Genomic DNA, 9,563 nt, shown 5'->3' with positions numbered 1-9,563 from the left:
TTAATTAATATTTTTCTGAAATCAGGGACATGTAGGGAATTTCTCAATTTATAGGGGTATTTTCGTAATTTGGACAAAAAGACAGAAACTGGAATTTCTCAAATTCCGAGGGGTAAAACTGTCTTTTGCCAAGAAAACCCTAATTTCCTACTGCCCTTTGCTGCTGTCGCCGCCGCCGCCGCCACCCTGCTGGCGGCGGCCTGTGCGGCGGGGCGAGGGCGCTGCCCTCGCCTGCAGGCGGCACGCCCGCTGGCGGCGATGCCGCTGCGGGTGGGCGCCCCCTTCGGGCGCCGCTGCCTCCGCAGGCTGTGCTGTCCCGCCGGGCGGCCGCCCCTGTGGGGGGAGTTCCGCCCGCGGGAGCAACGGCGGCAGACGCCGCTTCCTTTCGGCGGCAGGCGCCGCTGCCCTGCGGCGCCTCTGCCCGTGGGTTGCCAGCCCCGCCAGCAGCAAGCCTGCTGCAAGCAGACCGCCGGCCGGCTGCTGCAGGCACAGCGCTTGCGCATGCGCCGGCGCTGTGCTGCCTGGCTGCGACTGCGGCTGCCGCTGCAGGTGGCTGCAGGCATGCAGATCGAGGGCAGCAACTGTTGCTGCCCTTTCTCGCTTTTGCGTCAACGATTTTGACGTCAATATTCTTCCTAAACACAACACACGCAGTTCAAAAACAATCATTCGCACGAACAACCTGGCTCTGATACCACTGTTGGGAAATCATTGGGGGGCGACATCATATGCGCAGCGGAAGAACAAGAAAACAAAAAATCCCCGATTCCCAAAAAGATGTTCGTCGTCGTGCGAAGATTGGTGCGCAAAAATCCGCAAAACACAAAACTGCGTATAGAGATTGTGTTACCTAGGGAGATCGTATATCCCTGTTTCCTTGCAGATCCTTAGGAGAGGGTGAAGGAGGTCAAGCGTCCTCCTCTCTAGCGGTGATCCACACAGCAGGGTTGCGACGACGCTCCTCAAAACTCCAGGCCTATTCTGAGGTGGAGAGGGAGAGGAGAATAGGAAGGGCAAGCAAAGACTCTAGCCTATGAGGCTGTGAATCCCTCCTATTTATAGAGATCCCGTGTCAAAACCCTAATGGGTCCTTTCCCTAGTGGGTATTGGATCTGCATCCAATAAGACAGGGCTCCGTCGGATATCTCATATCCGAACCTCTACTCATCGCAATGCCTACCATATGTGTGTGACCCTCTAGGCCCAATATCGAGCTGGCCGTGAGTCATACCTGTCAGAACTCCTTCTAACTTAGTGAATTATTATCTCTGTAATAATTCACTCGACTCATCGACTACGGAAGTACTAGGCCACTACGCCGTAGTCCCCAGACGATACAGGGGAATCCAATCCATTGGACCTGTCTGTCCTCAGTTACCATGTACCTATAGTCCCTCATCCATCTAATATCCCAGAGACCGTATATCGAGCATGGTGCTGTCAGACCCATACGGTTTCTACTCGAGTCTCGCTCTAATCGGATTCTCCCGGAGAACTCTTTCTCTCTCAACCCGAATGACCCTGGCCAGGGATTTGTCTGAGCAAGAACACATAGGATATTCCTCTCATGACGCCGAGAGTGGATGATCCTCTGTCGACACTCAATAGCCCTCGTAAGGTCGACTACCACTCCCAATGACCAGCTGTACTAGATCTGGGAACAGCCAAACCTATAAGTCTGGTATCAAAGAGTGGAGCACTCATACAGGACATCCTTGGTGTCTCAAGTCTAAGGACCAGATACACCACTAGGACTACGGAATCGCTGTCTGACAATAAGGCATCATCAACCATCCAGCATTCTGTAAGCGGATCAATCAGTGAACTCATTCTCCAATGAGCACCTGTACTGTATCCCTAGTGTCCCTACACGAGCAGCTATGAGACCAGCTGCATCCATCATATGGACGGGTATACAGCACACCAGTCTATCCGGTTATCACGATGTTCCTTTCGAGTAACCTATGACCGGGATTATTTAGGATATGTGTTTAAAGGTGAATCGATCTCATTATCGTGATCTCATCACGATCCGATTCCCATTGCACAAATCCAAGGACATCACAATATATATGCATTTATGCAATAGTTATAAAGTGATATACGCCAAAATATAATAAGCAAAAAGATTCTGTATCAAGTCACACGTGCCATCACTCACGTGATTGGCTTGCTGGGCACCTATGACTAGCAGAAGATCCAATACCCAATAGGGCAAGATATATTTGAGTAAGTTTATAAGAACCTCTATAAATAGGAGGGAATCAAAGGGTCATAAACTAAACTCTTTTGGCTACCACCCCCTATACTTCTCTCTCCCTATTCTCTTTAGCCAACAACCCTTATTTGGGGTGTGTGGACAACAAGAAGAGCCAGCCCCTTCTTGATCGTATGGTGCACGTGGAAAAGAGGATTATATAATGATTTGATGAGTGTCTTCGTAGCCTAAGCTGTATGGATCACCGCTAGAGAGGAGGACAGTTGACCTTCTTCATCCTCTCTCATAGATCTGTAAGTTTTCAGGGATATACGATCTCCCTAGATAAGACATCCCTTAACACATGTGGTTTTTTGATTTTGTGGGTTTTTTCATATTTCCACAAAAAACTATTTTTTTATGAAAATATGATATTTTTATTTTCTGTTCTTTCATTATGCATATGATGTTGTCCTAGGTTTCCCAACAGAATCAAACTAGGGCAAGAGGATACCCATACTTGAAAAACTCCCTCGAATGTACTAGCCCCTTCTTAAAGTCGATTGAGGACTTGCACCTCTCGATCACCTTACTCTCCCTCTTTGGTAGCAAGGCTGCCTCAGCCACCACTTGCTCGAACAATTCAATGACCCAAAGCTTATACTCCTAGATTTGTCGATCATAGTCCTTGAGTCACTCCTTTAGTTCCTTTATTATTGCTTGGTGTTGGAGCAGCCTATCCTCCATGGTGTGTTACTACCCCAACACCACCTTTAGCTTGGTTGCTTAAGAGGCTTTAGCCTGACGGAGCTTTGCGATACCCGCAAAGCTTTTGCTCGATGTGACACTTTATAGTTTTTTTTGCCAATGAGTGCATGTCTAAATAGTATGTTGACGTCCTATGGAAAATATGCCCGAGATGTCTCCTTAGAGTAAAGCATAGAAAATACACCCGAGACATCTTCCTCGATCTAAGTATGGAAAATGTACCTAAGATGCCTACCTTGAGCTAAGCAATAAAAATGTGCTCATGACACCTCCCTCAAGCTAAATATGGAAAATACACTTAAGATGTCTCCTGTAGGCTAAGCATAGAAAATGTGCTTGAGATGTCTCCCTCAAGCTGAGCAAGGAAAATATGTCTAAGATATCTCTCTCAAGCTAAGTATAGAAAATATGCCTAAGATATCTCTCTCGAGCTAAGAAAAATGCTCATGAGATGTCTTCCTCGAACTAAACATGAAAAATGCACCTTGGACTACATATGGAAAATGAGTGAGACTCCTCCCTTAATCTAAGTATGGAAAATACACTTAAGATGCCTCCCACAGGACTAAGCATGAAAAATATTCTCAAGACATCTCCCTCGAGCTAAGAATGAAAAATACACCCAATACGCCTCCCTTGAGCCACTCAAGACTCTTCCCTGAGATAAGCATGAAAAATGTGCTCGAGACACCTCCCTTAGGCTAAGCATGAAAAATGCACTCGAGATATCTCCCTCAGGCTAGGCATGTCAAGTGTGTCTAAGACACTTCTCTTAGGCTAAATGTAATAATGTGCCTAAAGTTTTCACCTTCGGTTTAGTGAGACACTACACTCGAGGCACCCTCCGAGGATGGGAAACCTAAACTCTAACACATAAAAACAACACCTAAGAGATCCATTCGTCATGCCTCGAGTTGGAGTTGGGTGTGCCTTGACGCCTACAAGAAAACCTCGCAAACATTTTAGGTGATATGAGGGGGTGGGGAGGGAGCTTTTATCTGATCCTTTTTGGGAATATCCTTCGAGCATATAACATATATTAGTATGGGTGTATAATGCAGTATTATGTATATCAAATATAGTGTTATTTACCCTTAATCTTCTTCTTTCCTTAATAAAGTTGAAATTGGTAGCTTTTTGTTTATTCTATGATCGAACTTTCAGTAAACAAGTTGATAATGATTTTCATATTAAGATTTATAGCGATGCATGATTTTTTATTTACGTCTTAGTATGAAGTCAACTAAATGTTATGCCTTATCTAAATAGGCTCATTAGAATGAACCAAAGATCTAAATAGCCCTCACCGCAATGTTTATAAATTTTATATTGCTATCGTGGATTAATGAAGCAATCAATTCAACTACTCGAAGTCACAATGCTGGAAAAGATGAGCCTTCTTTTTTGTTGGAGGATATTTTCTCCTTTGAGTTATCTTACATTTTGAGCTGTAATCTCCTTATATCTTAATAGATTTATTTTGTGAATCTTTATATCTTAATAGATTTATTTTGGACAAAAAAAGAAAAAGAATCCACCAATCTATTGAGATCCAATTTCCTACTTGGTTCTTAAAATATTAATGACAATAATCAAAATTATTATTATTATTATTATTATTATTATTATTATTGTTGTTGTTATTATTATTATTATTATTATTATTAATTAATTAATTAATTAATTTGAATCGAAACCGGACTCTAATAACTAATTATTTTAAACATTAAAAAAATAAGTAAAATCCATACATTTCCCGTTCCAATCAAATTATTTATTTTAAATTATATGGTATGTTCTAAAAATGAGAGGGTGTCATTGGGACATGATCTGTAACAAAATTTTGGACCCGACAACAATCACAAGGATTGAACCAAGTTGCTAGATCTTACTGAGACCACAATGTCACTGTGAAATCAAAAACCAGTTCATTTTCATCAGTAATTTTAAACTAATTCGACAAATCTAAATGCAAGTCAAAATATACCAAACTAATCATATCAAATTATCTCAAATTTGACTTGTTTGTAAAATGAATTCATTAAACGGATGGCAAAGCAGCAAACTGAGTGAAACATAAAACACAAAAAAAAATTCAGGTCTAATATGATTACGCGAATATTATGACTATGAGAATATTAAGCTACATTCACATTCAAAATTGTCACGTATGGTCCATTCACATTCCAACACACAATTATCATCATATAAACAAATTTGACTTGTAACTTTAGCCAAAGCACATGATCATTTTTGCTCAAAGATATAAACAATCGATTAAAAAGCCGAAGAACAAGAAAACATGATCAAGAAAAACAAATCAAAGGAAAATTGAACTCTCAATAAGATACCCAAAGCCTTCCACAAATGACAAGCCCCAAAAGAGGATTTTCTCTTCAGCACAGAACCCATTCGACAACTTAGTTTCCGCTCTTGCCGAAGCTCTCACTCAGAAGAAGACACACAACCCAACTGCAAATCCCCCATCCACACAAGATTATCAATGCAAATTAATGAATGAACAAACGACTTCAAGCATGAGCATGAGACCAACCTGTACCTATGTATAAAAGGTCTAACCCAAGCAAATTACCATAATAATGATGCCTAAATTCACTTATGCAATACTCATTCATCAACATCCATATTTACTATACATCAAGTAAATACTTGTTCAAGGATGCAATCCCGTAAAAGGTTCCATCTTGATCGGTAGAACTAAAGAGATTAAAGCTGTATAGTGTAAAGGATATGTTATAGGTGATCCATGACATTTTCACCTAATATTAAAAGCATGAACATGGTTGCTTTCCCTTTTACATAAGGGAGTGACATAGAGATGTATCATGATCAATCACATGAAGGAGTGCTCCACCAAAGCCACAAAAGCCAACTAAATTGTTTCAGAAATTAGCAGATATGATCATCAGTATTTAGCTTAGATGACAACTCCCCGACATTGAAGTCGGGCATCACATAGATAATACTGGAGATAAAAATGACAAATGTTTAGGTAAAAAGAAAGAAAAATTAAACAATCAAACAACCAAGATAGACTCCGTATCAAATTAGCCATCAATCTCCAAGAACATTTCGCTTCTTGGCAGTGTTCATATACGGCCTTATGACCCATTCGTTCTGGGCTTCACTTTGATCAACTGTCCCTAGCTTGATCTGGCACCAAAGTGAAGATAAGAACATGCAAGTATCATCAGATAAGAGATACACACATACATATATCCATGCTATGCTTAGAAGACTTGTACTTCATTAGAACTCAAACAAAGTTGAGTAAAAAAGGACTGTATGATCACATGATAAAGCCGTAATTCAAACCGAGGACCAACCTCCTTTAGCTCAACAGACTTAGGACCACCACGTTTTTCATATACATGATGCCTAGGTCAAATAACACAAGAAAATAAAATGTCAACATAAAGTGCATGCTGATAAAATCGTGATCAAATAAATGTGAAGATTTTGTTATGACGGTATACTCCCAAACTCCATCAGAGCACAGTGTAAGTTATCCACCAAAAATGTGTTTCAAGTAGAGGTCAAATAATTAGTTGGGATGTCTGTTCATGGCAAGCAATAGATACCTACAACATCTAATGATCAAAAAAATAAATATTGCAAAATCCTCATTTCCTTTTAGGAGTGAACTAAAGTCACAATTAGCAAAAGCAAGCCAATATTGCAGATAAATCCTTCAATCCAAAGCTCAATTCTGGATGTTGGTTACCAAGATGTTGATGCTGAAATGTAGTAGTTCTGTGTGGTAGATCTGAAATGTAGTGTATAACGAGAAGAGGTGGGATATTAGACCATAAGTGGCAGTGAAGCATTGACAGCCATAGAATTACAAGAGACAGATTTTAGATTTTAGACACATTGTAGATCATGGAGCCAATCATGGTTCATCTTACCGATCTGTACCGATGTACCAACCAACCATCAGTATGGTACATACAAACCATATCGATGTACCAACACACGATACGATGGGACATACTGACAAACTAATACATAACACCCTTACTGGTCCCTTATCGGACTAGTACAAACCGCTCATATCGAGAAATACGCCATAGTATGACAAAAGTTGATGCCAATAATTTATGGCTAATGAGAACATAGTTTCCATTTATCATCAGGGATAAGAAGTCAAGAGGCTTTCAGAAGGAGGATTAGGGAATAAATACAAATTTATCACGAGAATTTGAGGAAGCTATAATTTACATGCATGTCCACATCTAATTCAGCTCCTAGAATCACTAACTTGGGTGTACCAAGGAAGAAAAGACAACTAGTCATGGGCACAGAGGAGAAAATATCCATAGAACCATGATATAATAATAATCACAAAAATTCAAGACAAAATTAACTACTAATAATATATTATGATCATTTTACAAAGGGAATCCAATAATAGTGAGACATTCTGCCATATCATATACAAGGAAACTATGGCCTTCACCTCATCTTTTTTAGGTTAACATTGTTCCAATTCCATGTTATTTTGGTGTGCATTTGTATTGTTTTCTATTTTGATGTTTAATCAGAATCATGTTGACATGGATGAGTTAATTGTTATCACTTGCCAGAATATCAGTAACCTTGTTTAAATAAGAATATAAGTTAGTCGTTATCATTTACAATAATATTCTATTTTGATGTTAAATCAGAATCATGTTGCTTAAATAGAGTGTCAGTTAAATAGGATAATTGAATTTAGAAATAACATGAAATTATTATATTTGATCCAAAGCCACTTGCAAACCAAAACTTGATCCAGCTTTCCGCATTAGTCTTTGAAAAGCCTGTACTGAATCAAAAAGACAACTTTTTTATATGTGTTTCCACCTTTAATTCCTACGGAAGAAGTTATATGCTAAAACACAATTATTATCATATGGACTACCATTTAAATTTGTATCGGCCATTATCCAATTTGATGTAAAATTGAACACCACATATTATTCACGAACATGCATGAATTTGATCCATATCAAATTAAGAAATAAAAAAGAAAAAGAAATTTTCTTTTTTATTGTTGGAAATTAGCAGTCAAAGCACAACCAATGGATAAAAGTTGGTGAATACAGAACACCAGAAACTGATTAAAATGAATCAAAAGAGAAAAAGTTAAAAATTATCTAAAATCCTTGTGAACTTTAACAACTCCTTTTACTGCCTAAAGGTCCCACTAATATCATCCAGTTCATCCTTGTGTTTGATCCCAAAATATAAAAAAAAAATTAGCTCATTCTTTAAGCTAATTTATCATGAATTAAGATGCTGATTCTTACAAAGACAAAATGATCTAGTCTCCTTCGACTACTTATCATGCTTACCCTAGTAATCAAGACAAACCTCACTAAGCAACTAAAAGATTCTAAAGAGGTAAAATCAATAAGAACAAACATGTACCAATAGAAACTCTAAATCAATCCTTATCTACACTTTTACTCCATTAAGACTGCATTTAGAGTATCATAAATATGAAAACAAAAATCACCACATATATCCAGCAATTGTAATCAGAAAGTCGTACCCCTATCTGCAAACTGAGAGATTAAAAATCTACTCTAGATCCACATTGAACATAGTGAGATAAACAGTGAGATAAGCAGGATATACAGTTTACTCGTTTGCAAGGTTTACTGTACCACCCGAATAAGTACTGTATGGGCGGTATGTACTAGTTTGTCAGGTAATCAAGAAGATCGCCTGAGTCCCCATCAGCACGCCCCGACACACCATGTGTTGGTATGCCAGTATAGAGCAGGACATTCCGAACTGCCAACCGCACGGGAAGCCGAACCTTGCTCGAATGTATTTGATGTAATATCCATTTGAGCATTACATCAAATGCAGTTCTTAAAAAACATATGCCTAAACATCGAGGAGTCAGATAATGTGATAACATCATGTGTCTAAACATCCATGATCAGAGAAATATCAAAATCTGTGACAAAGTATGAAAAGAAAGGCATCTACCTGAAGGAGATGTAATCAGACTGGTTGGCAAATGTGATTATGCGTTTGGAGTCAGGCTTAGGCACTGGAAAGAGATGCTTAAGGATATTTGCAGTCCTTTGGCCAAGCTACAAGCAAATGTACAAATAAAGCGTGTTCAAGACAAACTCTTTTGAGACGTGCACACTACAATTTTTTTTGCTCCTTCTTGAAGTATGCAAGCTAGCAAACTTTATCTCCCCCTTTGTCATTGTCAAAGAGAAAGAGAAGGGAAGAATATAATTTTGTATTTCGTTTTTTCTTTATAATAATTTTCCAAGCATGACAAAGATTGATAATCATTTTAGAGTATCATTTCATAAAATAATAATTGTTGACTTTCACATTATTTCATCAAAAAATCATAGTATTGCATGCATCATTCCAAATCATAAATATTTTAAATCATGAGTATTTCATGCATAATTTCATATCATCACTTGAAGAATATCAAGAAAAATTAATTGGGTGATGAGATAAATATTTCATGAATACAAGGAATTGTACATAAAAATCATATTATAAAAGATAAATATCAAAGATTATGAAGGATTAAGTCATGAATACTAAATGACAT

General features: G+C 38.6%; 1 long non-coding RNA gene across 1 annotated transcript; it reads right to left on the bottom strand.

The window, feature by feature from the left end:
- Nucleotides 1–5,832: 5,832 nt before the first annotated feature.
- LOC135611747 (uncharacterized) lies at nt 5,833–9,077 on the bottom strand. The gene is made up of 3 exons (XR_010486642.1): nt 8,969–9,077; nt 6,280–6,364; nt 5,833–6,139 (listed from the first exon to the last, which is right to left on the bottom strand). It is a non-coding gene; the product is annotated as an uncharacterized LOC135611747 (long non-coding RNA).
- Between the last annotated feature and the right edge of the window lie 486 nt (nt 9,078–9,563).

The sequence above is a fragment of the Musa acuminata genome, chromosome BXJ2-5 (genome assembly GCF_036884655.1).
Source record: "Musa acuminata AAA Group cultivar baxijiao chromosome BXJ2-5, Cavendish_Baxijiao_AAA, whole genome shotgun sequence".
In the NCBI taxonomy this organism is placed as follows: Eukaryota; Viridiplantae; Streptophyta; class Magnoliopsida; order Zingiberales; family Musaceae; genus Musa; species Musa acuminata.
Note: the sequence above shows the minus strand (reverse complement) of the source record. Positions and strands in the feature narration are given on the sequence as shown.